This window comes from Chrysemys picta, chromosome 4, assembly GCF_011386835.1.
Source record: "Chrysemys picta bellii isolate R12L10 chromosome 4, ASM1138683v2, whole genome shotgun sequence".
NCBI lineage: Eukaryota > Metazoa > Chordata > Testudines > Emydidae > Chrysemys > Chrysemys picta.
In genome coordinates this window covers 126,523,604-126,549,860 of record NC_088794.1, presented here as the reverse complement: position 1 = coordinate 126,549,860, position 26,257 = coordinate 126,523,604, and the positions used below count along the sequence as shown (strand labels likewise).

At 40.2% G+C, this 26,257-nt stretch overlaps 1 protein-coding gene across 5 annotated transcripts in view; it reads left to right on the top strand.

Moving 5' to 3' along the window:
• BTBD7 (BTB domain containing 7) overlaps positions 1 to 26,257 on the top strand; it is a 114,307-nt gene that overhangs the window by 10,361 nt on the left and 77,689 nt on the right. The gene's annotated exons all lie outside the window — the stretch shown is intronic.

The window sequence follows — 26,257 nt, the reverse complement described above, 5'->3', positions numbered from 1 at the left end:
GTAAATCAAACTAAGATACGTCGACTTCAGCTACGCTATTCTTGTAGCTGAAGTTGCATATCTTTGGTCGATTCCTCTCGTCCCTCCCCCCCGGTGTAGACCAGGCCTAAGTGGTGTGCCGTTGCTAATGTCTGAATTCCATTAAGGTTGATGTTAATGGGATGATATTGATTCTCAGCAATATGTTGCCAGTAACCGGAAGCTGCTAATGTCAGGATTGATATTAAGCCGAAGCTACTGTACTATCAAATACTAGCCATTCAGGAGATGGTGAGTATGGATATTGGAAACAAATGGTTACATATCAAGCAAAATCATAACATAAGTTTAGTCTCTAGAAAGCAACAGACTAACCTCCCGTCTAAACAAGTTTGTCACCCAAAGTCCTCTGCAGTGTTTTCAACCAAGATTGACTGAGACCCTGCTTTCATGAATTCAAATACGTTGTCCATTTATTTCCTAGGTGCAGGATGCCCAGGTGTCATCTTTTTGCTTTCTGGAAATACCCTCTGTCTCCCGAGTTCATTGTCTTTGCTCCTAGACTGGCTAACCACCTTCCATTCCCTCGGCTTATTTTTTCCTGTGTGTTCATTTCTTGTTGACTTCATAAACACTTGGCTTTGTTTGTAAATGGGAAACCGTTGTAAGCTTAAAATGTTTAATTTACATCCAAACAGATCCAATTCTTACTCCCTGTCTGGAAAAAACAATGAGGAGTCCTTGTGGCACCTTAGAGACTAACAAATATATTTGGGCATAAGCTTTTGTGGGCTAAAACCCACTTCATCAGATGCATGGAGTGAAAAATACAGTAAGTGTGTGTATTACAGCACATGAAAAGAAGGGAGTTGCCTTACCAAGTGGCGGGTCAGTGCTAAGGAGGCCAATTCAATCAAGGTGGAAGTGGCCTATTCCCAACAGTTGACAAGAAGGGGTGAATATCAACAGAGGGAAAATTACTTTTTGTAGTGCTAATGAGGCCAATTCATTCAAGGTGGATGTCGCCCATTCCCAACAGTTGACAAGAAGGTGTGAGTATCAATAGAGGGAAAGTATCAGAGGGGTAGCCGTGTTAGTCTGGATCTGTAAAAAGCAACAGAGAGTCCTGTGGCACCTTTAAGACTAACAGATGTATTGGAGCATAAGCTTTCGTGGGTGAATGCCCACTTTGTCGGATGCATCCGACGAAGTGGGCATTCACCCACGAAAGCTTATGCTCCAATACATCTGTTAGTCTTAAAGGTGCCACAGGACTCTCTGTTGCCTAATAGAGGGAAAATTTACTTTTTGTAGTGACCAACCACTTCCAGTCTTTATTCAGGCCTAATTTGATGGCGTCCAGTTCTGCAGTTTCTCGTTGAAATCTGTTTTTGTATTTTTTTATTGAAGAATTGCCACTTTTAAGTCTGTTATTGAGTGTCCAGGGAAATGTAAGTGCTTTCCTACTGGTTTTTGAATGTTACAATTCTTGATGTCTGATTTGTGTCCATTTATTCTTTTGCATAGACACTGTCCGGTTTGGCCAATATACATGGCAGAGGGGCATTGCTGGTAGATGATGACATATATCACATTGGTAGATGTGCAGGTGAACGAGCCCCGGATGGTGTGGCTGATGTGGTTCGGTCCTGTGATGGTGTCCCTTGAATAGATATGCAGAGAGAGTTGGCAACGGGATTTGTTGCAGGGATTGGTTCCTGGGTTAGTGTTTGTGTTGTGTGGTGAGTAGTTGCTGGTGAGTATTTACTTCAGGTTGGAGGGCTGTCTGTAAGCGAGGACTGGCCTGTCTCCCAAGCTCTGTGAGAGTGAGGGATCGTCCTTCAGAATAGGTTATAGATCCTTGATGATGCTCTGGAGAGGTTTTAGTTGGGGGCTGTAGATGATGGCTAGTGGCGTTCTTTGTTTGTCCTGTCCTGTAGTAGGTGACTTCTGGGTACCCTTCTGGCTTTGTCAATCTGTTTCTTCACTTCACCAGGTAGGTATGATAGTTTTAAGAATGCTTGATAGAGATCCAGTAGGTGTTTGTCTCTGTCTGAGGAATCAGAGCAAATGCGGTTGTATCTTAGCCATTGGCTGTAGACAATGGATCGTGTGATGTGGTCTGGATGAAAGCTGGAGGCATGTAGGTAAGTATAGCGGTCAGTAGGTTTCCGGTGTAGGGTGGTGGTTGTGATCATTGCTTACTTGGACTGTAGTGTCCAGGAAGTGGATCTCTTGTGTGGACTGGTCCAGGCTGAGGTTGATGGTGGGGTGGAAATTGTTGAAATCCTGGTGGAATTCCTCAAGGGCCTTCTTCCCACGGATCCAGATGATAAAGATGTCATCAATGTAGTGCACGTAGAGTAGGGGCGCTAGGGAATGAGAGCTGAGGAAGTGTTCTAAGTCAGCCATAAAAATGTTGACATACTGTGGGGACATGCGGGTACCCATAGCAGTGCTGCTGACTTGAAGGTATAAATTATCCCCAAATCTGAAATAGTTGTGGGTGAGGACAAAGTTTAGCCACCAGATTTGCCGTGACATTATCGGGGATACTGTTCCTGACGGCTTGTAGTCCATCTTTGTGTGGAATGTTGGTGTAGAGAGCTTCTGCACCCATAGTGGCTAGGATGGTGTTTTCTGGAAGATCATCAGTGGATTGTGGTTTCCTCAGGAAGTCAGTGGTGTTTCGAAGATAGCTGGGAGTTGTGGTAGCATAGGGCCTGAGGGGAGAGGGTGTCAATGCCTGAGATGATGGGGCGCCCAGGATTCCCAGGTTAATGGATCTTGGGTAGCAGATAGAATACCTCTAGTTGGGGCCCTAAGGGTGTGTCTGTGTAGATTTGTTCCTGTGCTTCTTCAGGGAGTTTCTTGAGCAGATGGTGCAGTTTCTTTTGGTAACCCTCAGTGGGATCCAGAGGGTAATGGCTTGTAGAATGTGTGTCAGAGAGTTGCCTAGCAGCTTCTCATTCATATTCTGACCTGTTTGTGATGACTACAGTATCTCCTTTGTCAGCCTTTTTGATTATCAGTCTAAGGCGTGTCACCTTTTGGTGTCCTGCTTTTGTCTTACATGCTTAAGAACATAAATTTTCTGGTACAGATACATAACTCTTTACCTAGTACATGTACATACATTTCACAATATTGGTGACCAGTGTGACACTGACTTTTATTTGAGACCTCACATAACGTGTGGTGAACTGGAATGTATGCAGCAGATTCATGAGATTTCTGTAAGCCCTCTGCACCCCCTTACAGTTGGCCTTAAGAGGTTCTTGAGTCACAGTTATTTTGATTAGAATGCCAGTTGTAATTAATAAGCTGGGACTTTCCTAGGTTTTCTAGGGATCTGTTGTTTTTACCCAGTTGCCCTATTTTTCACCTATAGCTTTTTGTATTTTTGTGGAGAAATATTTTTGAAAACATGACAGCATTCACAGTAGTGAGGTTCATCTGTATTAAAACTGAGGTTGATTAGGTCCTGAGGATCCTTGCCAATAGAAAATGTTCTCAGTAAGCCTCTATCCTTGTAGGTTCAAATTTTCTTTCTTTTTGAACACAGAGCTGGAACTTGTTTCTTTTGACATCTGTTAGCATCTTTGAATTGGTACAAGCTGTAATCATGATGCCAGGATCACTTTTGCCTCTTTCTCACATACTCATCACACCACACATCCCCAGGGCTTATCATAGTTGCTATACTCACCAGCACCTCCACTGCTGATATTAGTGAAGTGAAAATCTATGCTTGTCACCTGTATGACAACAAATTTGGGTAATGTAAACTCTAACTGCAGTTCCCTATTTCTTTTGGTCTACCAGCTTTTGTTCCACTGGCTTTCATAGATTTTTTTAGGGCTTGAAGGGACTACTCTGATCATCTAGTCCAGTGGTTTTCAAACTGTGGGTCGCGACCCAGTACTGGGTCATGGAATGTAAGGCACTGGGTCGCGGCGGCTCTGGTCAGCACTGCTGACCGGGCTGTTAAAAGTCCCGTTGGCGGTGCTGTCTGGCTAAGGCAGGCTAGTCCCTACCTGTTCTGACACCGTGCTGCGCCCCGGAAGTGGCCAGCAGCAGGTCCAGCTCCTAGGCGGGGGGGGAGTGGGGGCGCAGGACTATGCATGCTAACACCACCCTGAGCACTGGCTCTGCACTCCCATTAGCCAGGAACCAGCCAATGGGAGCTGGGGAGGGCGGTGCCTGCGGGCGGGAGCTGGACCTGCTTCTGGGGTGCAGTGCGATCCGCGGTCCCAAGACAGGCAGGAAGCCTGCCTTAGCACCCCCGCTGCGCTGCGGACTGGAAGACGCTCGAGATAAGCCCGTGCCCCAATCCCGCACTCCAACCCCCAGCCCTGAGCCCTCCCTAAACCTGGAGCACCCTCCTGTGCCCCAAACCCCTCATCCCCAGTGTCTGCACCTCCAGCCCAGAGCCCTGACCCCCTCCCGCACCCCTGCCCCAGCTCTGTCGGGTCGCGGGCATCAACAATTTTCTTCAACTGGGTTGGCAGAAAAAAAGTTTGAATACCACTGATCTAGTCTGATCACTTGCATAATACAGACCATAGAACCTCACCCAGTAAGTTGTGTCTGAACTATAACATTTTTTAGAAAACTATCCCGTTTTGGTTTAAAGACTTCCAGAGATGGATAAATTCTCCATATGTCCCTAGGTCACTTGTTCCAATGATTAAGTACCTTCACTGTTAAAACTGTGTACCTGATTTTTAGTCTGAATTTGTCTAGTTTCAGCTTCCAGTGCCTTTTTCTGGTAGATTAAAGAACTGTGTAGTACCAGAAATCTCTTCTCCTTGTAGGTACTTATGATTGTCACCTTTCAACCTTCTTTTGTATAAGTTAAATTGAGTTTAAGTCTTTCACTATAAGGCAACATTTTCCATACTGCAGATATTCTTGTAGCTCTTTTCAGAACCCTTTCCATTTTTTCAACATTCTTTTTGAAATGTGAACACCAGAACGACACACACTAGTCCAGTAATGGTCTCATTAATGCTGTTTACAGAGATAATTGCACCTTCTTTCGCCTAACTTGATACTTACATATACATGGATCACGTTCACCCTCTACTGTAGTGCATTGGGAGCTCCTGTTCAGTTGATTATCTACAATGACCACTAAGTCCTTCTCAGTGTCACTGCATTCCAGGATACAGTCCCCCATTTTGTAGGTGTGACCTACGTGCTTTTTTCCTAGGTGTGTATGACTTAGCATTTGGCTTCATTAAAACTGATGTTCAAATGAGCCCACCTTACCAAGTGATCCAGGTCAGTTTTTATAACTAACCCCATTGTTTATCATTCCACAGTTTGTTGTCTGCAAATTTTTACCAGTAATTCTTTCTTCATTAATAAAGTTTGAGTAGCCTGGAGCTAAAAACTGATCCCCACAGGACGCCACAAGACTCACCCCTGCTGGGTGGTGATTCCTCTATTAAGGATTACTTCAGCCAGTTTTGAATCCACTTAATATTTAATGATTATTTCTTTTCTGCATCATGACTGACAGTATTTCTCTCTCTCTAGTCACTGCAGCCAGTATTTTGAGTGGTACTACTTTAGGAGTTGCCTCAACAGAATGCTCTAAAATAGGTATTATCTTCTCCCAGACAATTCTTCAAAAGAGGTCAGAAGTTGGTTTTCCTTGTAGGATTTACCACATGACTTCACCTCAAAACAATCAAAGATTGAGATGATCTAAAAACCAAAGAAATTGTGTGCTATTGTAGCTAGTCTTTATGTGTAGCAAGAGTAAAGCTAGGTAGGTATGTCTTGGATTACAGGTCTGTCTCCTCTTATGCTGGGGTTACGTTCCGCAGTCAGCACGTAAAGCGAAAATCACGTATAGTCAAAATTACATTGAGTGTAATGGCGGGCGGAATCGCCCACACTACAGGCAGGGACGGCTCTGGCTTTTTTGCCGCCCCAAGCAAAAAAAAAGGGCAGCCAGAGCGGCGAAACAACAACAACAAAAAAAACCCAAGTTGCAGAGCAGCCGGAGCGGCGAGCCAAAAAAACAAACAAGCAAAAAAAACCAGGGTGCAAACTTTCAGTGCCACTTACTTGGCAGCTCTCGGCTGCCTCCCCCGGCTGTGCTGGTGAGCCTCTGGGCAGGCGGTGGCTGCACTCTGGCTAGTGGGACTCCCTGCGCTTCAGACGTGCCCCGGGCAGCGGAGTGCGCGCCGCGGCTGGCCGGGGGAAGAGAGAGAAGGAGGGTGGCCAGGGCTTCCTTCAGACGGGGCGCTCGCCACTCAGCCCCTCCTGCCGCACCGCCTGAAGAGTAGTCAGTCGGCGGGGAGGGAAGGACGCGGGCTGCTGGGCTTGCTGCAGACCTGGCACCGGCTGGGGCAGACGGAGTGCACAGCCGCTCCGCTCCACTGCCGCCCCCTACAGTGGCGCACTGAAAGTCGTCGGCCAAACAAACAAAAAAAACAGGCAGGTACAGTATTTAAATTTTTTCTTTTTTGTTTTGTTTTTGCCGACCACGTAAAGCTGAATTCGCGCATGTTAAATGCTCATAAGATGCGACAGACCTGTAGTTGTAGTAAAGGAAGACATTTCTAAAGAGCCCATTCTCCTTTTATCATTTCTCACTATGTCCTCTGTTCAGCCTGTCAGATGCAAACTCCTTTTTGTTGTCAGAGGTCGAGAGCTGCCTTTTTCATCTCCCTCAGGCCCAGCCGTTGAGTATCAAAACTGGTTGCAGAGCATAAAGATGTGACACAGGTGACTAATGTATAAAGCATCTCAACAATATAATGTGATTTGGTGTATCACTGGGAGGGAAAATTTTGGCTATTATCTTATGTATTTTCTAATGTTCACCTCTGGAAATATTTTTTCAAAAACCAACACTTAAATGTCTTTGATTTTGACCTCATTTTCCTCAGCCAAAAGGTCAAAGTGATTGGGGCCTGGCTTGCATATTACATGTCCCTAGCTAGAGTTGCTAGACTGCGTCAAGCTCAGTCTGTCTAAAGTTTACATTTTTGTACAGTTTCCTCTTACTGGTATTTCTTAATATTGTGTTTATTAACATCCACTCCTTTATAACAGAAATATTGTAAAACTTGTTTTACAACTTAGAGAAATTTAGTATACACACACACACACACAAAATTTATAAATTGGCCTAAGGAAGTCTCTAAAGCTGCTTTTAGTCACTTTCTTCAACTTTACATTGTGAGTGATGCTTTTCTACTCTTCTTCCATCTCGTCAGTTGGTCTTTCATTATCTCATGTTTAGATCCAGACTTGTCTCTTACATCTAGATGCATAACCTGTTCATTAGTTGTCCTATCAAAACTCTAAGCAATATTAAGCATTTCTCCTTTCCCCTCCTATTTCCCTTATTTTAATATCAAGTTTAACTTTGACTATTTTTGAAGGGGCTTCTCCCTCCTTTAGTAAATGGAGTTCTCAAACTATCAGGTTTTGTGGTGAGCAATTACCTCTTCCAGCAAACTCCAAAAAATTCACTAGATTGTTAAGTAGTTATCTTTTTTTTTCTTCCCGCTAGCAAAACTGACTTGATGGATTAATTTTTCTAGTACCAGAATTTCCCACACCTTAATATTCTACTTTATATTAAATCTAAAATATGGATAGAGTAACAAATTTTCTATAATTCATTTTAGGATGCAGATGCTGAAGGCAATTTTATGCAAGTTCTGCTTTCTAAATTAATCATACTAGTTAGCTTGGTTCTGCATAGTAGTATTTGTAGATCAAGTCATGAAGCAGGAGATCTGAATTCAAATCCTTGGCCCAGTCTCATTACCCAAAGACAACAGTGCAGGATCATGTCCAGCTTGATAAATGAAATACAATCTCTTATTTAAAAAAAAAAAAAGACTTAAGGGTTGATTTTGCATCTTTAATCTCCAGTGACAACAAATGTCCCAGGAAGTATGTTTAAGGGGAGCAACGGGGGAGGGACAATCCCTGCTGCAGGAGCAGTGGCGAGGCTGGAGCTATAGTGTGGCCTTAGCTTCAGTTCACCCTTTCTCCATCCCTGCATGTGTGATTTAAGATGGATTCCAAGCTCTGTGTGGGGGGATGCATATTAAACATGCAACTAATGATTCAGTCGAGCTATGTTTGAACTAATTACTGGGGGATGGGAGGAGAATCAAAGCTGGGATTATGGGTTTAGCTAGCATAAATGCATATTTCCACAGACTCCTCATCTTATAACTTTGTACACACTGGTGTACTATTACATAGTTATACCAATACTAGTATTAACTCCAGACAGCCTGTATTTTAAGTCCCAGTGGTTGTACTAAGTGGAAAAAGTCCCTTCGTGATTGTGGTACTTGGTCTCCTGATGCTGTCCAGGCCTGTGGGTGGGGGAAGGAAGTTGTGGTGTACTCAAGCTTCTGTATCTTAAGCATTCTCTTACTGCTTGCCTGAATTTTTTTCTCCACTCCTGGCTGGTGTGTTTTTATATTTAAAAAAAAGGATATTATATACTTATAAGTATATAAAATGTTTTTTTTTTTTTATGTAGGTGACCCAAGATGGTTGGTGAGATTCCTGGGCAGACCACTCTTCCAGCGGCTGCCCTGTAGCTTACCATCTCTGTTTGTTGATTTACAGTCAGCACATCATGAAATATCTACTTTGCACAAACACAATAGCAAATAAACATATATCTACACATATGCGTGCATGCACACACACTGCAGTAGTATGCATCATTATGCTTCTCGAGGCATATTACCATGTGATACAAGGATGTGGGCAACACGGGCACACAAGAATCCCTAATTTCTCTTGCTCACCTGAACTCCGCCTCAGTGATGACCGGTGCAATCTCTGACTGCCTATATTGGACTTGTAAACCAGCAGTGTCTTGAGTCCACTCCTAGTGGAAGCCCTCAGCCTTATTCTCACAGATGTTGGTGTCCTTATGCCAGACACCAAGAGGCATAGGCTAAACATGCACAGGCCGAATGGGTACTGCTAGCAGAAAAATTGCAGACTCAAGGCTTGCGAGGCACATGAGCTCCTGAAGTGGAGCACCCATAGGGACATGCATCTTGAAGAACTGCAGTTCCTGGCCTCTTCTTATGGTTGACCAAGACCTTCATGATGATTTGAGTAATGTCCTTGCTGGTTGACATATGCTCCTTGTGCCGGACAAACAGTGGGTAGAGATATGTCCTCAGTGGCTCCAATGCAGTTTGGAAACCCCATTCTCTCAAAGCGAGCTGTTTCAGACACACTAACTGTGTCTGCTACCTATGGGTAAAACCACAAAGCTCCATCACTACAGCACTGAGTGAGCTTGCCAACATCAAAGTGGTTAGGCATGGACCTGTGCAGTGTAGGGTAGCAAACTTCCAGATGGCAGTATCAACCCACTTTTGGATTGGTATGGCCTCCCTTATTAGCATGATCTGGCACTGAAAGGTCAGGGCAAGATCCTCACATGTCGGTCTACTTCCTCATGGGGAAATTCTGGAGGCACTGCTGATCTTCCCAGATCTGCATGATGATGTAATGACACTACAAGTTGTGGTGCACCAGAAGTACCAGTCCACGTAAGATAGGTGGCATGCATCAGCTGTCTCTGCTCTGCCATATCAACATCTAACTTGCATGATCTTTTTCATGAATACCTGTGGCTGCCTTAGGAGGGTCACAAACAGCTGTTGAAGTGCCCTCCACCATATCACATACCTGTAACTGCATCCTGCTGAAACAACAGTGCTGCCAAAAGTAGGAAACAGTTCATGCAGTTGACATGGGAACCGTGCTTTGGCCCGGATGGAGAGGAAAGAAGTGAGGAGTGTGCTGAGCAAGAAGTGTTTTATGCTACTGTGGTGGCAGGCTGTGAATACTTCCACACAGAGACTTGGGAAGGACAGACAAGTTTTCCCACAACATACTGCAAAATAAATCAGAGTGGCTCGAGTTAGTGAGGTACTAAGAAACCTGGGATATGCCTACAGAAATCCTAGCCCTTAACTTGGCCTATTGCAGGACCAATGTGGCTGCAGCTACATGGGGATGAGTCAAGTGTGGCTCTGAAGTCCTGCAGATGGGTTTGTCTTACGACAGTGCCTAAACCTGGATAACGTGCAGTGGAGATCTACCTTACGTAGATACCAGTTAAAATGTTTAAAGCAGGGTTAATTGGCTGAAGCAGGGAAACGTATTTAACATTGCATGTGCTGCCTACATACCAATATGTCTAATACATTTTAGAAACACATTTGATAGGTCTCTCAGAATGGAAATGTTGCTGGACTGTCATGTCAGGCAGCCCAGGTGACATTTATTCATACCATACTCCATGGCAGCTTCATCATACTTTGGGGCAGGAGGTGGGGAGTTATGGTTCAGTCTCAAAAAAACACACGCCCCCCCACCCCCACTAAATCAACAAACAAACATTTGAATAGACATTTATTAATACAGTCAGTGACTACACATTTTCTAATGCTATCAATTTGTTCTTTTGTGTATATATAAAAACTATTTAACATTTTACAAAATTGCAAAGACTTTTCTCAGCTACCTATTGATTTCTAGGTATATCCCACTGTTGTAATGTACAAATCTGAGAAGATTTATGCCTCAAAATATAGCAGTGAGGCATCTTAACTTCTAGAGTCTACTGAATAATTACTCTGAAACGAAGAGGAGGTCATTGAATGTGGTTAAAGTATGTCGCTGCAAATACTTTAATTTGGAAACTATATACCAGTTAGAGTCTCTCTTATTCCCTTTATTATTATTATTATTATTATTAATAATTATATATTATTGTGTGAGTAATATAGAAATTTCTTTCCCCTCACTTTTTCACCTCCACCAAGTTTAAAGGCGCGTTTACCATTTTGTGAAATAGAAAGGAAGAGCAGCAGTGGAAATTTAAACTGGGGATCAAGCAATATATGTTAACTGGAAAGTGTTTCCTTCACTTGGAGGAACAGAAAAAAGAACTCAAGAGGGAGTGCTTTGTATTGTTCTCTTCTAACCGTTTGACTAAAAAGCCATGTTGAGAGTCTTTAGAGGTGCATGTTCAGGGATGACCATTGCAGATAATGGACGACTGTAAAGAAAAATGTGAGATCTTGGATGAATCACCTTCTGCTCCCTCCGCTCCCCAATACATATCCAGAGCATGCAGGATAAAATGAAATAGGGAAGGGAGAAATTGTGGGGACCAAGGGAAGGATAGCGTATTTCATGAAGTATAAAATAGGGCACAGATGACTGTGTTTCATTTTTAAGGGGTAGATTGTAATGGTGTCTTTCCACTAATAAACACAACCCAGTTGACTGGTAATAAAAATAAATAGAAATTTCCCCTCCTCCTCCTCCTCCACACACAATATTAGAATATACCAGCCCTATCCAAAGAGAGAGAATGCTTAATTTGTGGTGTGGGACAATTGTAAAGGTGTAAGATATCTGGCTTGGGGAAGGATAATCACTCTGCTCAGGGGGCTATTTTACCACAATAAAGATAGTCTACTTACTCATTTTGCCAGAGGTTCTAGTAGTTACATGTCAAGACTGATGATGCATACGTTCACACATTTTGAAGTATGTGGGTATTGCAAAATTCAGTAAATGAGTTGCGTGTATATATAGTACTTTTCAATAAAATAGTTATCCATTTTAGGCTTTTAATAAACTGACATGAGTATTTGACACTCCCTGGATTTTTATGTAAAATGTCTGTTATGATTGTCTTCATGCGATAGGACAAGGAGCGATCACTTCAGAAATCCAGAAAATGCTTGCTGTAGGAAATCTGGAAGACATAACTTCCTCTTCTTGCTAGGAGAAAATGTAAACAAAGATCCAAGTTTGCTATCTAAATGCTAAAATGGTTCTCTGACTAAACCTTTCATTCTGAGCTTAATTGATCCCTTTTATTCTCCCATCTAAGAAGAGCCTATTTCTTCCTCATCAACACAGAATCTTCTTTCAAATAGGAAAAAACCTTATGAACAAAGTTATAGCTGGTTGCAGTCACATTGAAAATTTGATGTAGATAATAAGGGGCTGGCTTAGCTCTTAATATGGTGTGTTTCTGACACTATCTAGAGTTTGTGCTTGTGTATGCAGATATTGTAGCACTCAGAGATCATTGTGTTATGTTTCATTATGTACATGTGCTGAAATGATCGATGCTGATAACCCACTAAAGATCTCTTTACATAAGAAATTACAATATATAAATTTTTTGTAGCTAAATGATAACAGCCATGTTGACTTCAACTTAATATAAAATATGGGGGGAAATCAGTTTGCCATATGGAAAAGGACAGCATAGGATGGAAAAGAATTGTAATGTGTACACTCTTAAATTAACATTAAAATATTATAATAGGGCCATCCAATTGTATATTTGTTATTTCAGTACAAACAATATCTGAGATCAGAATGTCAGTGTTCTTGCATTCTTTTAATGTGAAAGTGGCTAAATACAAAAAGTTTCTTTGGCTGAGATCTTGCGTATCAGCTTTTATCAAGGAGGGTGTGTGTATACATAACAACTGATTTACAAACTCCTGAAGGTGGGTTTGTAATTGAAGCTCTTTTCTTAGTGGGTCCTAATAGCAGTTACTGTTATGTAATTTGTCCGTGTTTTTGAAGACTATTCTTGGTTTGCAGGCAACTTGAGTGTAGCTTTTTTTTAGTGTTTTTTTAGTTAGATTTTCTTTTTTTAAACAAAGGCTAGTAAGACCATTTATATAGCTGTTTAGGCTGCTTGTATGGTGAGATTCCTGCATATCATGCTGACTAATCGTGTCTCATTCCTGTACACTGTGTGTTCTCTTGTCCTATACTTAGATAGTAAACGCTTTGGGGTAGGGACCATGGTTTTGTTCTATTTGTATGGCACCTAACACGTAACTGCCATGTGGAGGGAGAGAAAATGTGGCTTGTCTCCCCAATGCTTCAGAAGAGAGAGACTAGTATGTTGTAATATTTGATGGGTTGGAAGTTGGAAGGGGGTGAGGGGTGCCTATAAACAGTGATTGTTTTCCTGGCACCTTTTATGAAACCATGGGAGATTGCAGAGACACACCAATGGAACTGTTTTCTACAATAAAGAGCTATGTTCTACTTTACGACCTTTATATGCACTCCTTTGTAATTTAAATTCATACTGTTGGATTACATGCTCCTGTTGTAGATGTATTTAGTTTTAAGGGTGTATAGGGTTCTGATCATCCTCAGTCTGTTTGGAGAGAAATAAGTATACTGTATTAATAAATAGGGTAATTCAATATAGCAAATGTTTCTTCCTCATCCCTTCATTCGTGTCAGAACAAAAGGAAAGAACAAATGCATAAAGAGAACATCTTGGGCTAGGTAGAAGTTTCAGCAGCTCTTGCAGATGAAGCATACCTACAGAAGAACTGCATCTTGACTGAGAATTCGTTCAGCCAAACCACAGAACAATGCACCTTGCAAAAAGAAGAACAGGAGTACTTGTGGCACCTTAGAGACTAACAAATTTTGCAAAGAAACTGTCAAAAATGTAAATTATGAAAAACAGGTGAAAGGTAAACAGACTTGTGGCTTTCTGTTTGTATAAAAAAAATTAGTCTTCCCAAAGCCCTCCTCCCAATCTATTAAAAATTACTTCTAGTTGTGTTTTCCAATTAATATGGAAAACATTATTACCCCTGAGCTCTTGTTTTAATATTTAGATCAGCATTTTCATAAGAAAACATAGTGTAAGTAGTACTTGGATCCTGCAGTTCTGTTTGATAGTGTATGCAAAATAAATCCTTTCCTTTGAAAGGGATTGAACTAGAAATCGTGAATAACTAACCACAGGCTGGTTTGTTTGTATTTTGTTTTTTTTAATCATGGTAGGATCACTTGTTTGGCTGAAAATACCAGGCTGTGAATGAACAGAGCACAGAGTAAAGAACTTCGCTCACACAGTTTTTTCTTAGAGGTTAGACCCTGATGCCTAGATACCATAAAAACATAAGAATGGCCACAGTGGGTCAGATCAATGGTCCGTCTAGCCCAGTGTCCTGTTTTCCGACAGTGGCCAGTGCCAGATGCTTCAGAGGGAGTCAACTAAACAAGGTAATTGAGTGATCCATCCACTGTTGCCCATTCCCAGCTTTGGGCAGTCAGAAGTTTAGGGACACCCAGAGCATAGGGATGCATCCCTGACCATCTTGGCTAATAGCCATTAATGGTCCTATCCATGAATTTATCTAATTCTTTTTTGAACTCCGTTATACTTTTGGCCTTCACAACATTCCCTGGCAACAAGATCTATTGTGTGTTGTGTGAAGAAGTACTTATGTTTGTTTTTAAACCTGCTGCCTATTAATTTCATTGGGTGAACTGGTTCTTGTGTTATGTTAAGGGATAAATAATACTTCCCTAATCATTTTCTCCACATAATTCATGATTTTTTTTTATAGACCTCTATCCTATCCCCCTTTAATAATTTCTTTTCTAAGATGAACAGTCTGTCTTTTTAATCTCTCCTCGTATGGAAGCTGTCCCATACCCGTAATCATTTTTGTTGCCCTTCTCTGTACCTTTTCCAATTCTAATATTTTTTTTATTTTTGGAGATGAGGCAACCAGAACTGCACACAGTATTCAAGATGTGTGTGAGAACCATGGATTTATATAGAGGCATTGATATTTTGTGTCATATCTGTCCCTTTCCTAATGGTTCCTAACATTCATTTAGCTTTTTTTGACTGCCCCTTGCATATTGAGCAAATGTTTTCAAAGCATTGTCCACAATGACTCCAAGATCTCTTTCTTAAGTGGTAACAGCTAATTTAGACCCCCGTCATTTTGTGTGTAATTGGGATTATTTTCCAATGTGTATTACTTTACACTTATCAACATTGAATTTTTTGCCTGAGACCCAGTTTTGTGAGATCCCTTTGTCACTCTTTGTAGTCAGTTTTGGACTTAACTTCTGAATATGTAGAATAGCACAGGTTCCAGTACAGATCCTTGGGCAACCACACTGTTTATCACTTTCCATTGTGAAAACTGACCATTTATTACTACCCTTTACTTCCTATCTTTTAACAAGTTACTGATCCATGCACTATAAGATACATACGTTTTTTTTTCAGTTAAATAGCTGTATGCTACAAGAGCTTTGAGTATTTACCATGCAAATGAGCATATTATGTATCCCGCTTTTTTTCAGAGCTCTTGTGTCCTCTACTGCTACAGCACACCAAGGTTTTTAGAATGCTGTAAGGTTAGCCAACCTTGTTGTGGAACCAGAAATACATATTTTTGTCTTGGAGATTTATCCGCATAGTAAGTAACCTCACCGAGTTCATGTGTGCTTGATATTGCGTTACACAAAATAGGTGTATTAATAAGTTTATCTTCTGTAAGTAAATCAGGCAGATAATATAATTACCACTAAATACTTTTATCATCGAGAAAATCCTAAATATATGGAGGCTAAAAGAAAGGAAAGCAGCCTTCTTTTTGTGCTTTAGCAGCAAGTTGTGGAACTCTGGATGCTCAGATAAGCATGTTAATATACATAATCTAGTTTATTATAAGAGCTATGACAATAGCATTTATTGGGCAAACCTGCTACAATCTATAAATAATACTTTCCTATTTTATGAGGTATTGTGAGACATTTAGTTATTAGTGTTAAGCCCCATAGAAATAAAAGCAAATCTATTTTGGTGGCCCAGAGCATAAGAATTCTGGATTGCCTTTGTTTGTGTACTTGTTTGCATGCCAATTCCAAGAAAACTGTTCATTTCTGTTTTATGTGATATTGTTAGTATAAGCTCTGAGAACAAACCAGAAGTGCACATCTACACTTAAGGGTTCTTTCAAATTTGAATTGTGAAAGGCTTTAACAAGTATTAATCGTCTCATCTTTTTAAGAATGGATTTCCTCAGTGCATAAGAGAGTTGCTGCTTTTTGGAAGTGAAGATGCCATATATTTATATTTAAAAAAAAACTGTTTAGGTTTGGGTAATCAACTTACTGATGCTTACTAAATGGTTAGCACTGTAAACATACTGTACAAGAACCCCAACCTCTTCTCTAGTAGGTTTTTTACCACTAAAAGATTGTTTTTTGAATCTTAAGGCATTTTTTCTTGGCACTTTGACTATAGTATGCTTGTGCTGATAATAGTGGCTTTGCCTTGCGCAGTGTTTCTAGTTGGGCTGCATATTTGAAAACTAATTATAGCAGTTGCCAAACAAAATGGCTGAAGCTAATTATATGCTGTGGAAAATATAAACCGAATTCTCAGATATTTGACTCAACTAGAATGAAGACTTATCATATAGCTGTCAGGGTTTTTTTTTTCAAGGGGGGGGGGGGGGAAATCTGTCCAAGCTATTTCCTAGTTTGGTTTAAGGTTTAACTGATTCTTCCTGGAAAAGTCATACAGTAAATAAGACTTATGGTTTAATAGCATACAGAGATATGCATTAAAACCAGCAGTATATTTTATAAATATACAAGAAATTTAAAAGCGCATAAAATGTTTTCAACTTTGTTTTTAAGTCTGAAATATTCCATGACAATTATATTGTCCATCTTTACTTTGCTAATGCCCCTGCGGTATATTAATTGTATTAAAAAGAGGATTTACTTATTTTATTTTGTGTACTTAAAAAAACAGAAAAAGAATACTTCCTTTTGATTTGGCCAGAATGTTTTTTTTTTTTTTTAATTTCAGATTTTTCCAAAATGTGCCACAGTAGCATATTTTTTCAGAAGACATTGTAAATGCCAGAGATCAGCTAAAATTAGGGGGATTTTCCTCATTTTTCATGTTCTTTGTAAAGGTGTGCAGTTAGACTTGGTACTGTTCAGTGATAAGTTTTTTGGGGGTTGGGGGCTGGGTATCTTTAATGCTGTTGCATAGCACAGATGTAAAGACATTTTGTCTTTGAGTCAGATAAAATGAAGCAACTTTCTAAAAATGAAAAGTCATTGCAGAAGACATGCAGTCATGTGTGTAATTTGAACAGAAGTCCTATAAGGTAAAAACGGTGGCTTTTTGTTGAATTTGCTAGACAGAAAAATGCTTCATGTTAATCAACTTCTCGAATGAAAAATGAATGATTAAAGTCTTGCATGTAAATCTGATCTATGCAAGTAGGTTGATTTTAAAGTTAGAGCGCGTGTGTAATGAGCTGGAAGGACTGCTGTGATAAGATTGAGATTCAGTTTGTCAGTATATTAAAACATTAAATTGTTTGGGAGTAGCTTGGTACAGTATATAGGGACTTTGTACTGCTATTGTATTAGTCTGCTGTATAGCACAGCATTTTATTGTTGGCTTTGTTCTGTCTGGCCATTTATATAAATGTTGCCCTTTTGGGGTGTGGGCAGCGGAATCCTTGGATTTAGCATTTTTTGATTGCTGCTAGGACAGGACGTGTGTTTGAGTCTCTTTGCAGACCATCACAGAGTATCATTTTGAGCTGCATTGATCTGGTCTTGGGTGTCAAATTCCAACTTTACCTAATGTGAATGGCCTTGAAAATTTGACTACTTTTATGAATACACCCTCTTCTATTTTCTTTCTCTTGTGTAATGCACCTTCAAGGCTACACATGTGACATTGTGGGTGAAGAAAGCTTGGATGCGGTTCTCACCACTATGGCACAAGAGAGCTTTGCTGGTGTTTCCTTCTCACTTAAGTCTTGTTGTGAAGGCCTTAGAATGAAGGACCAGGGTTACTGTGTGTTTTTTGTTTGCTCCAATTTGTAAAACACCACTTTTTTTTTTACAGGGAAAAGTTTTTTTTTATCCTAACTTCATAAAGGAGCACATTGTCCAAAGCTTGTACTTCTTCAAGAAAGCCACAAGAATAGTCTTTCCTAGTACAAGTACAACTGACTAATTAGGCCTACTCTTTGTAGCTCCTTAGTAACCTCTGATACACTTTTATGTCTAGTATGAAGTGTAGCCCAAGCTACTTTGAATGTGCAGGTTTCTTAAAAATGGTCAGAAATGTAAATTCAACTGTCCTTTCTACTGTGATTTTTGCTTACTGTTTTGATGCAGAGAACTGTGAAACAGCCTCCTTTGCAAGCACAGATTTGGAGCTATAGATTTGGACTATCAGGTTTTTAATGCTAAACGAGAAGGATAAACTCAAGATTACTTTCCATCAGCTATGTTTCTTCCTTTTTTGGTCTAAACCTATGACCTTGATATTTGTGGTCAAGCTAGGTAATTGAAAGGTTCCATAGTTTCTCTAGGTTTTTTTACTGTTGTGTTCAAATGCTTTAACTACATCAAATCAAATTTCTACAAGATTAACAGTAGTGTCAGCCTGTAGTTGGTTGGGCCCCTCCAAAATCTCCTTCAGTTGGTTTTGTTGAATGTAGCACCTTCTGTAAAGTTCTTTTTTGTGTAAAATATGCTATGTTTTGCAAATGTATGACCTATTTATGGTTGGACCTTGCCTTTCAGATGTTGCCTCACTCATATTGTCACTAATATCCTCGGACCGACACGTCTACAACTACACTGCATACAGTTGTTTTTGTGGTATAATCGCAGCGCTGTGCTATTTCTTGGGTGTCTTAAAGTTAATACATGACAATGGAATCTTAATTTGTTACTTGATACTAAGTCCAAGGAATTTGTTGAGTGAACCAAACACCATAGTATCCCTAGCCTGGATAAAAGCAATAAGAAACAAGTGTGTAATTTATGCAACTGGTATTCCTAACTCTGAACATGAGTTCTTACTGTGGCCAAAAGGCTAATGTGATTTTTGGAGCTATAAACGGCACTGTCGAGTAGGACTAGGGGGAGGCTATATTACCTCTGTATTTGGCACTAGGGCAATCACTGTTGGACTAGAATGTCTAGTGTGAGTGTCCACAATACAAGAAGGATATTGATCAGTTAGAGAGGGTTCAGTGAAGAGCCACAAAAATGATTAAAGTTTTGGACAACATGCCTTATCATGATAGACTCAAGGAGCTCAGTCTATTTATTTTAACAGAAGCTCAGACTATATGATCACAGTGGTCCCTTCTGGCCTTATAATCTGTGAACTCTCTTTTGCTCTCTGTGTAAAATGTGTTCATTTTCAGTTGTTCCCAAACTTTAACAACCTGTGAACCCCTTTCACTAAAATGTCAAGTCTCGTGAACCCCCTCCTAAAAATAAATATTTCCAGGATTTTCTCCTTTACCGGAGTATAAATTGTAAAAGTAGTGATCTTGTAAATACAAAATTTGTTTTTATAACATGCTTATTACACACTATTATTAATTATTATTTATCATTACAGTATTTTATTACATTATGAAAACGGCAACACTCTTCCAAGATCTCACTTTCGTAGCTTGTATCACTTTGAATAAGCTTGTTATAAGACAAGGTTCCTGTATTTCATCCAGGAGTATCAGATGTGAAACAGCATGAAGGTATTTAAGAAGCCAGCTCAAAGAGTTCCTCTTACACAAGCATTCAGGTCTTGAGCAGTCCAGGCAAACAACGCATGTTACAACAAAGCTTAAACTTGTTCTTCATAATAATTTTAAAAATAATACTAGCTGCCTATTTAATTTTAAAATCAGCAACAAATATCCACCTCCCTTTCCATTTCTTTTAAGGACTCTTAAAGTTTAAATCTCCTCAATGTGACAGATATGCTTACTTTGATCTACTTAGCTCTTAGAAGTCCAGGGGTTCCGGGCTGTTGGCCCCGTGCTGCCCAGGGTCCCTAGGGATAGCTGTCCGCCATTAGGACATTTTTTCCTGAGAACCCCCTGTAACATTTCATGAACCCCCAGGGGTTCATGAACCCTAGTTTGGGAACCACTGATTTAAATGGTAGAAATAAAAAGCACATCATGTTGGTGTAAGTAACTTACTAGCCTGTTCAGTTTTAAGAGTAGGACATTTCATAATTTTCTGGCGATAACTCCAATTCCAGAAGAAATATATAGAAGAAAAACAAGCTTTCAAAATATGAGGGGGAGGAAAATATCAAATCTTCTGTTGTTGGCTGTACTTCATGTTTTTACACTTCGTACCTCTTAATTAAATCCCAGTGGTTAACAGAAAATTGCATGAAAATGTGGTGTTAATAGGTGACTTGTATACAAAAGCATGGCTGTTACCCAAAGTTCAGTCTACACACAGTTTGTTAGATCAAAGTTTCAGGTCCAGTGACTTTCAGCAGTCAGTTCAGATTCCTCAGAGGTTAGACCCTTACATAGTCCCTGGTTTTGAATAAATTGGGAAGCTTGTTATATTTCAGGCATAGCAGCTGACTTTGACTGGACTTGTTAGATTTTTATCTTTCTTTTTCATTTAAATAACAGTTTAATCTGTAAGCCTCTCTTGCCTTCCAAATGGTGTTCGAGAGAACAATTGAGGCTTCTGACCAAATCAGATATTGCCATTTTCATGGATCTCAATCTCTACCTTCAAATACTAGTTAGTACATTGCAGACTTGTTGACATCAAGAAGTTGGGCACAGTCGCTTAACTCTTGTGTATGTTCATGTATTCTATATGGTGTCCGCTATCCTTTTTCTGGATGTTTTCCATCCTCAAAGGTCAGCAAGTCATTTCAGTTCTCTTTTAATAGCAAATAATTAAATGAATCTATATAAACTTCAGAAATATAGCTTTCTCTTCTTCCCCCACCCCACAAAAAAGAGAAACATTATTTCTGCTGACAAAAATTCCACATTCAGGACTTTTTGTTTCCCTGCAATATATATTATCAAACACCTAAAACAGTCAAAGGAGGGAAGTTTCATATTCCATTTGGGTGTTGGTGATAACTGGTGTAAGGAGAGATGAAATCTTGAATTTATAATTGAATGTTGAATACGTGTTTATGATTTGCCATAGCTTTCTCCTGTGTCTATTGATCTCCCTGTGCAGCTGGTCTTCACCACAGTGTATCGGAGGCATCCTTGTCGAACATCACTATGGTTTGGCTGAGATTTTCAGCCAGATGGATGATTTCACTTCATACCGGCAAGGCTGACTACTGTACTAACTGGCTTGGCTCAGCCAAGTTCAGATGTAAAGATGTGGCCCTTATGCTACTATATTACTGATTTAACAAAAAAGTAATTTTAAAAGGCTGAAAATAATCAATTAACATTTACAAAAGTATTCCATTATACTTACAGTTCAGGTATGCGGTTAATGACCATACTGACATGAACATTCAATAGCTTTAACTTTGATCTATAAGATATAATTAACTATATATAGGTAATTTAAATCTATTCTAATTATATACTTTCATTCATACATCTATATCTTGGGCTAAAGAATTCTTTCAATATAAACATTACAAATATGCAGCCCTTTCCACATATATCTCTGTGCTATTTGCATGGTAGCTGGTGAAACTCCTATGGTTTCCATAGACATGGCCATGCAACACCAGAAAGCAACTTCAAGAACAACAAAGAGATTGCTAAAAAGGAGATAAAACAGCAGACTTTCAAGCCTGAGGTTTTGGTCAGGTTATGCAAAGCATATTTTACTGGATGTTTCACTAAATTCCTCCCACGCTGAAACCCCATGTATATAAATGAAATTTTATTTATTGTGGAGTGACTGTTTTGACACAGCTTACATCTTCTAGGATGACTTTTTCGCATTAGATATTCTAGATTTGTTGAAAGGATTAACTTTGATTATTAATAGTATTTAGAATATATAGCATCTAATATTTTTGTAATCCATCTCTGGCTGAAATTCGCTTATTCATCTAATAGTTTGGGAAATTTTAGCAACTACTTTTTAGTGAATGTATGCAACACTTAAGCAGCTTTAAATATTTGTGAATTCTATTCTATCATGTAGATTTACAGGCCACTTGCATGTCTTGCTCATCCAATATTTCATTGACTTCAGTGGGGACTTTGGGTGCCCAAGAAACTTGTACCAAGAGTTTTCAGTCAATTGCAATTTAAGGACTTGTTACTGTGAGGTGCTTAGTGCCTTCTGCAAGGGTGCTGAGCATCCTCAACTTCATTGACTAAGGCCTTGGCTACACTCGCGGATTCACAGCGCTGCTGTGGCAGCGCTGTGACTCACGAGTGTAGTCGCGCCGCCAGCTCTCGCAGCGCTGCAAGTACTCCACCTCTCCGAGGGGAATAGTTTGCAACGCTGCGAGCGAGCGTGCAGCGCTGCAGGCGCTGATTACACTGGCGCTTTACAGCGCTGCATTTGCTGCGCTCAGGGGGGGTGTTTTTCACACCCCTGAGCGCAGCAAGTGCAGCGCTGTGAATTGCCAGTGTAGCCAAGGCCTCACTGTGTCTTGAGGGTACTCAATACTTTTCAGGATCAATCTCCAAGTACAACTAACACAAAAGAAAAATAGGACTGAGAGAACAGAAATTAAATGACTGTTTGTAATTGTCAGTAGCTGTGACAGCTTTACATTCACGTCATGATATTTAAGAACAGAAACAGGAGTACCTTGTAACCTTTGCTCTTTAGTTATGCATACTGGAAGGCACTACAGTTGCTGAATAGAGAGTGCAAGAAAACAAGAGTATCTTGTTTATAGAAACTAAATCTACTTATAATTAACCCAAATTTTGGAGTTGGCAGAAAAAAAGTTCACTCTGCCATGGTCTTTTGTTTGACATGTTTTTTCTGAGTCCCTGTGCTGTTTGAGACAGTTTTTTTCCCCTGTTGCTTATGTACAGAGCTTGAAAAACTTACACTTACTAGCCCAAGCCCTAAGCCTTCTAACTAGAAAGAAGAATGCTGGTACTATCCTCCACCTTCCCTTCCCCACCACAAAAGTTGTTACCCTCAAAGTCATGTCTTCTGTGATTTAAAGGAATAAAATGTGTTTGCCAGTGTTAGAATTATATACAGTTATCTAACTTTGTACATTTTAATGCAACTTATTAAGGCTGGTTGAACAACAGAACAAAAGTTAATTTGGGGGGGGGGGAGGGTTTGTACTACTTTAACCTTTATACCGGTATAGTTAAAGCGATACAAGTTTTGTATGTAGATTAAACCCTTAAACTGTAAGCTCTCTAGGGCAGGGGACTGTTTTTTGCTTTCTATACAGTGTCTAGCACAATGGGTCCCTAAATCTTATTGGGGTTCCTGGGCTAGTATAATAAGGCATTTTGTAGACACCTTTCAACTTAGACATTATAAATACATAATCCCCTCCATCCAATGCATCTGTGTGTTCATTGTGGGGGAGGATGTGCACCTTAGGCTGCTGATATTCAGTTGACAGGCTATTCCCTGTGGTGATAAAATGTTAACACTGCAAATTGAAAACAAATCTAAACAGATCTTCTTGAGAAGAGAATTTAAATAAGCTTGTGCTTATACATAGACAAAGAAGTGAAGAAACCATGCAAAAAGATAAGCGAAATTGGATAGAAAGTAAGGCTAGTGAAGCTGAAGAAGCAGGGGAAAGAAACAATAAAAGAACAGTCTCCACAATCCTGAAACAGTTAACAGGATATGGATCAAAATTCAGAAGTATCCCAGTGAAAGGGAAACAAGGAAAAATTTTGAAAACACAGGAGGAACAAGAAAATACATGGGTGGAACACTTCAAAGAAGTGCTAAACTGACCAGAACCAATTACAACACTGGAATTTAACAATGATAAACCATTAGACCTAGATATAGATGTATCTGAGGTAAAAATCAGAGTAGTAAAAAAAGCACAGCAGAAGCTGAAAAACAACAAGGCAACTGGGGGTTTGGATGGCATTCATCCTAATATGCTTAAATATGGAGGCGAAGACGTGGAATCAGTCATCTGTTCACTGTGCAACAAAATATGGATGGAGGAGAAAGTGCTAGAAGAATGGGCCCTCGGTATCATAATCAGGTTACCAAAGAAAGGTGATCTAAACAATTGTTCAAATTGAGGGGAGTAACACTTCTATCTGACACAGGAAAGTATTAGCAGCAGTCCTCCTGAACAGAATGAAAGGAAAGATGGATACCACACTACATGAACAACAATCTGGATTTAGACAAGGGAGATCGTGCACAGACACTGTTTTCACCCTGAGATGGATTATTGAGAACACAATTGAATTCCAAGGCAGTATTACCGTCAATTTTGAGGACGTGCAAAAGGCATTCAATAGTGTAAACCAGGGATCTCAAACTCAAATCACCACGAGGGCCACATTGACAATTTCCTGGTGCAAGTGCTGGAGGAACCAACTAGGGGCAGAGCTCTTCTTGACCTGCTGTTTACAAACCGGGAAGAATTAGTAGGGGAAGCAAAAGTGGATGGGAACCTGGGAGGCAGTGACCATGAGATGGTCGAGTTCAGGATCCTGACACAAGGAAGAAAGGAGAGCAGCAGAATACGGACCATGGACTTCAGAAAAGCAGACTTTGACTCCCTCAGGGAACAGATGGGCAGGATCCCCTGGGAGAATAACATGAGGGGGAAAGGAGTCCAGGAGAACTGGCTGTATTTTAAAGAATCCTTATTGAGGTTGCAGGAACAAACCATCCCGATGCCAAATGACTGGAGGTAGGCAGAGGAGCAGGGAGCAGCACGCTGGGTGGGGGTGGCGGGTGAGGGGAGCTTGGCGGCGGCGGCAACAGCAGGAAATAACTCGGGGGGCGGGGGGGGAGCTTGGTGGGCCACAGCAAATAACTCCGCAGGCCGTGTGTTTGAGACCCCTGGTGTAAACAGAGAAACAATGTGGAAAATTGTGGAACAATATGGAATTCCAACAAAATTAATTAACATTATGAAGGCATTCTACGCCAACTCAGAATTCTGCATTAAAATGGAAAATGGATTGAGAGAGCCATTCAGCATCAAGACAGGTATAAGACAGGGATGTGTCCTGTCTCCTTTTTTTGTTTATGCTAGTCATTGACTATGGATTAAAACAATGTGACAGTGATACATATGGCCTAAAATGGAACAGTTCAAGGCAGTTTGATCTAGACTTTGCTGACGACATTGCTCTTATCAATGAAGATGCCAATGGACTACAAAAATGTACAAACCAAGTAAAAAGTAATGGAGAAGATAGGTTTGAGATACAATGCAAAGAAATGTAAAGTGATATTAATGGGGACTATAGGGACAGAAATCAAAACTGAAGACGAGAAACTGGAGAAGGTGGACAATTTTACATATCTTAGAAGTACACCTCTACCCTGATATAACGCGACCCGATAGAACACGAATTCGGCTATAATGCGGTTAAGCAGGGGGGTGGGGCTGTGCACTCCGGTGGATCAAAGCAAGTTCGATATAACGCGGTTTCACCTATAACGCGGTAAGATTTTTTTGGCTCCCGAGGACAGCGTTCTATCGAGGTAGAGGTGTACCATCAGCTAAGATGGTACTAGTTCCAAGGAAATAAGAAGAATTGGGAAGGCAAACGCTGCATTTCGAAGACTCAAACATCTCCCTCAAGACAAAACTGAACGTGTACAAAGCAATTGTTATTGCCATCACAACATATATCAGTGAGATATGGCAACTTACCAAGAAAGATATGTAAAGGCTGGATGCATTTCATCACAAATGTCTGAGAAGAATATTGGGAATAACATATAGAGACAGGAAGACTAATGAAGTCAGAAAAATTACTGGACAAGGCACCCTCTCACAAGTAATCTACAGAAGAAGATGACAGTGGCTGGGACATGTGCTGAGAATGGAAAAAAAATGCTTACCAAATACCACCCTTGAATGGAAGCCAGAAAACGCAAGAAGAGAGGAAGACTGTGAATAACATGGAAAGTAACAGTTCTGAATGATAACAAGCACCTCAACATGAAATTGTAAGATTTGGAGAGAAGGGCAGTTGACAGGCAAGGATGGCAAATGTGGGTAGCTCAATGTGCAGTAAAGCACGGGATGGACTAAGGTGTAAGGTCTGTACATACAACATGAATCCTTGTGCTGTATGTCTTTGGTGCTGAGTTCCCTGGCTTACCTAGTGCCTTGCAGTATTTACTTGTACATGATTACCTACCTTTTGACATTAAAGTATACCCTATATTTTCTATAAGGAATTTATTTTATGTGAAGACTTGGTTTGCTTTTAACAAATTTATCTAAGTCTTAGGGCTGGTCTACATCAGAAAAGTAAAACTGTAAGTTAGGAGTTTACTTATATATCCTGGTGTGGATGCATTTATAATGGTATAAAGGTGCATTCTACCAGGATAGTTTTATTCTACTTTCCCAACCAGAATAAACTATACCTGGTATAATCAATTTTATACAGTTAAATTGTATCTACATTAAAGTGAATTCTTGTCA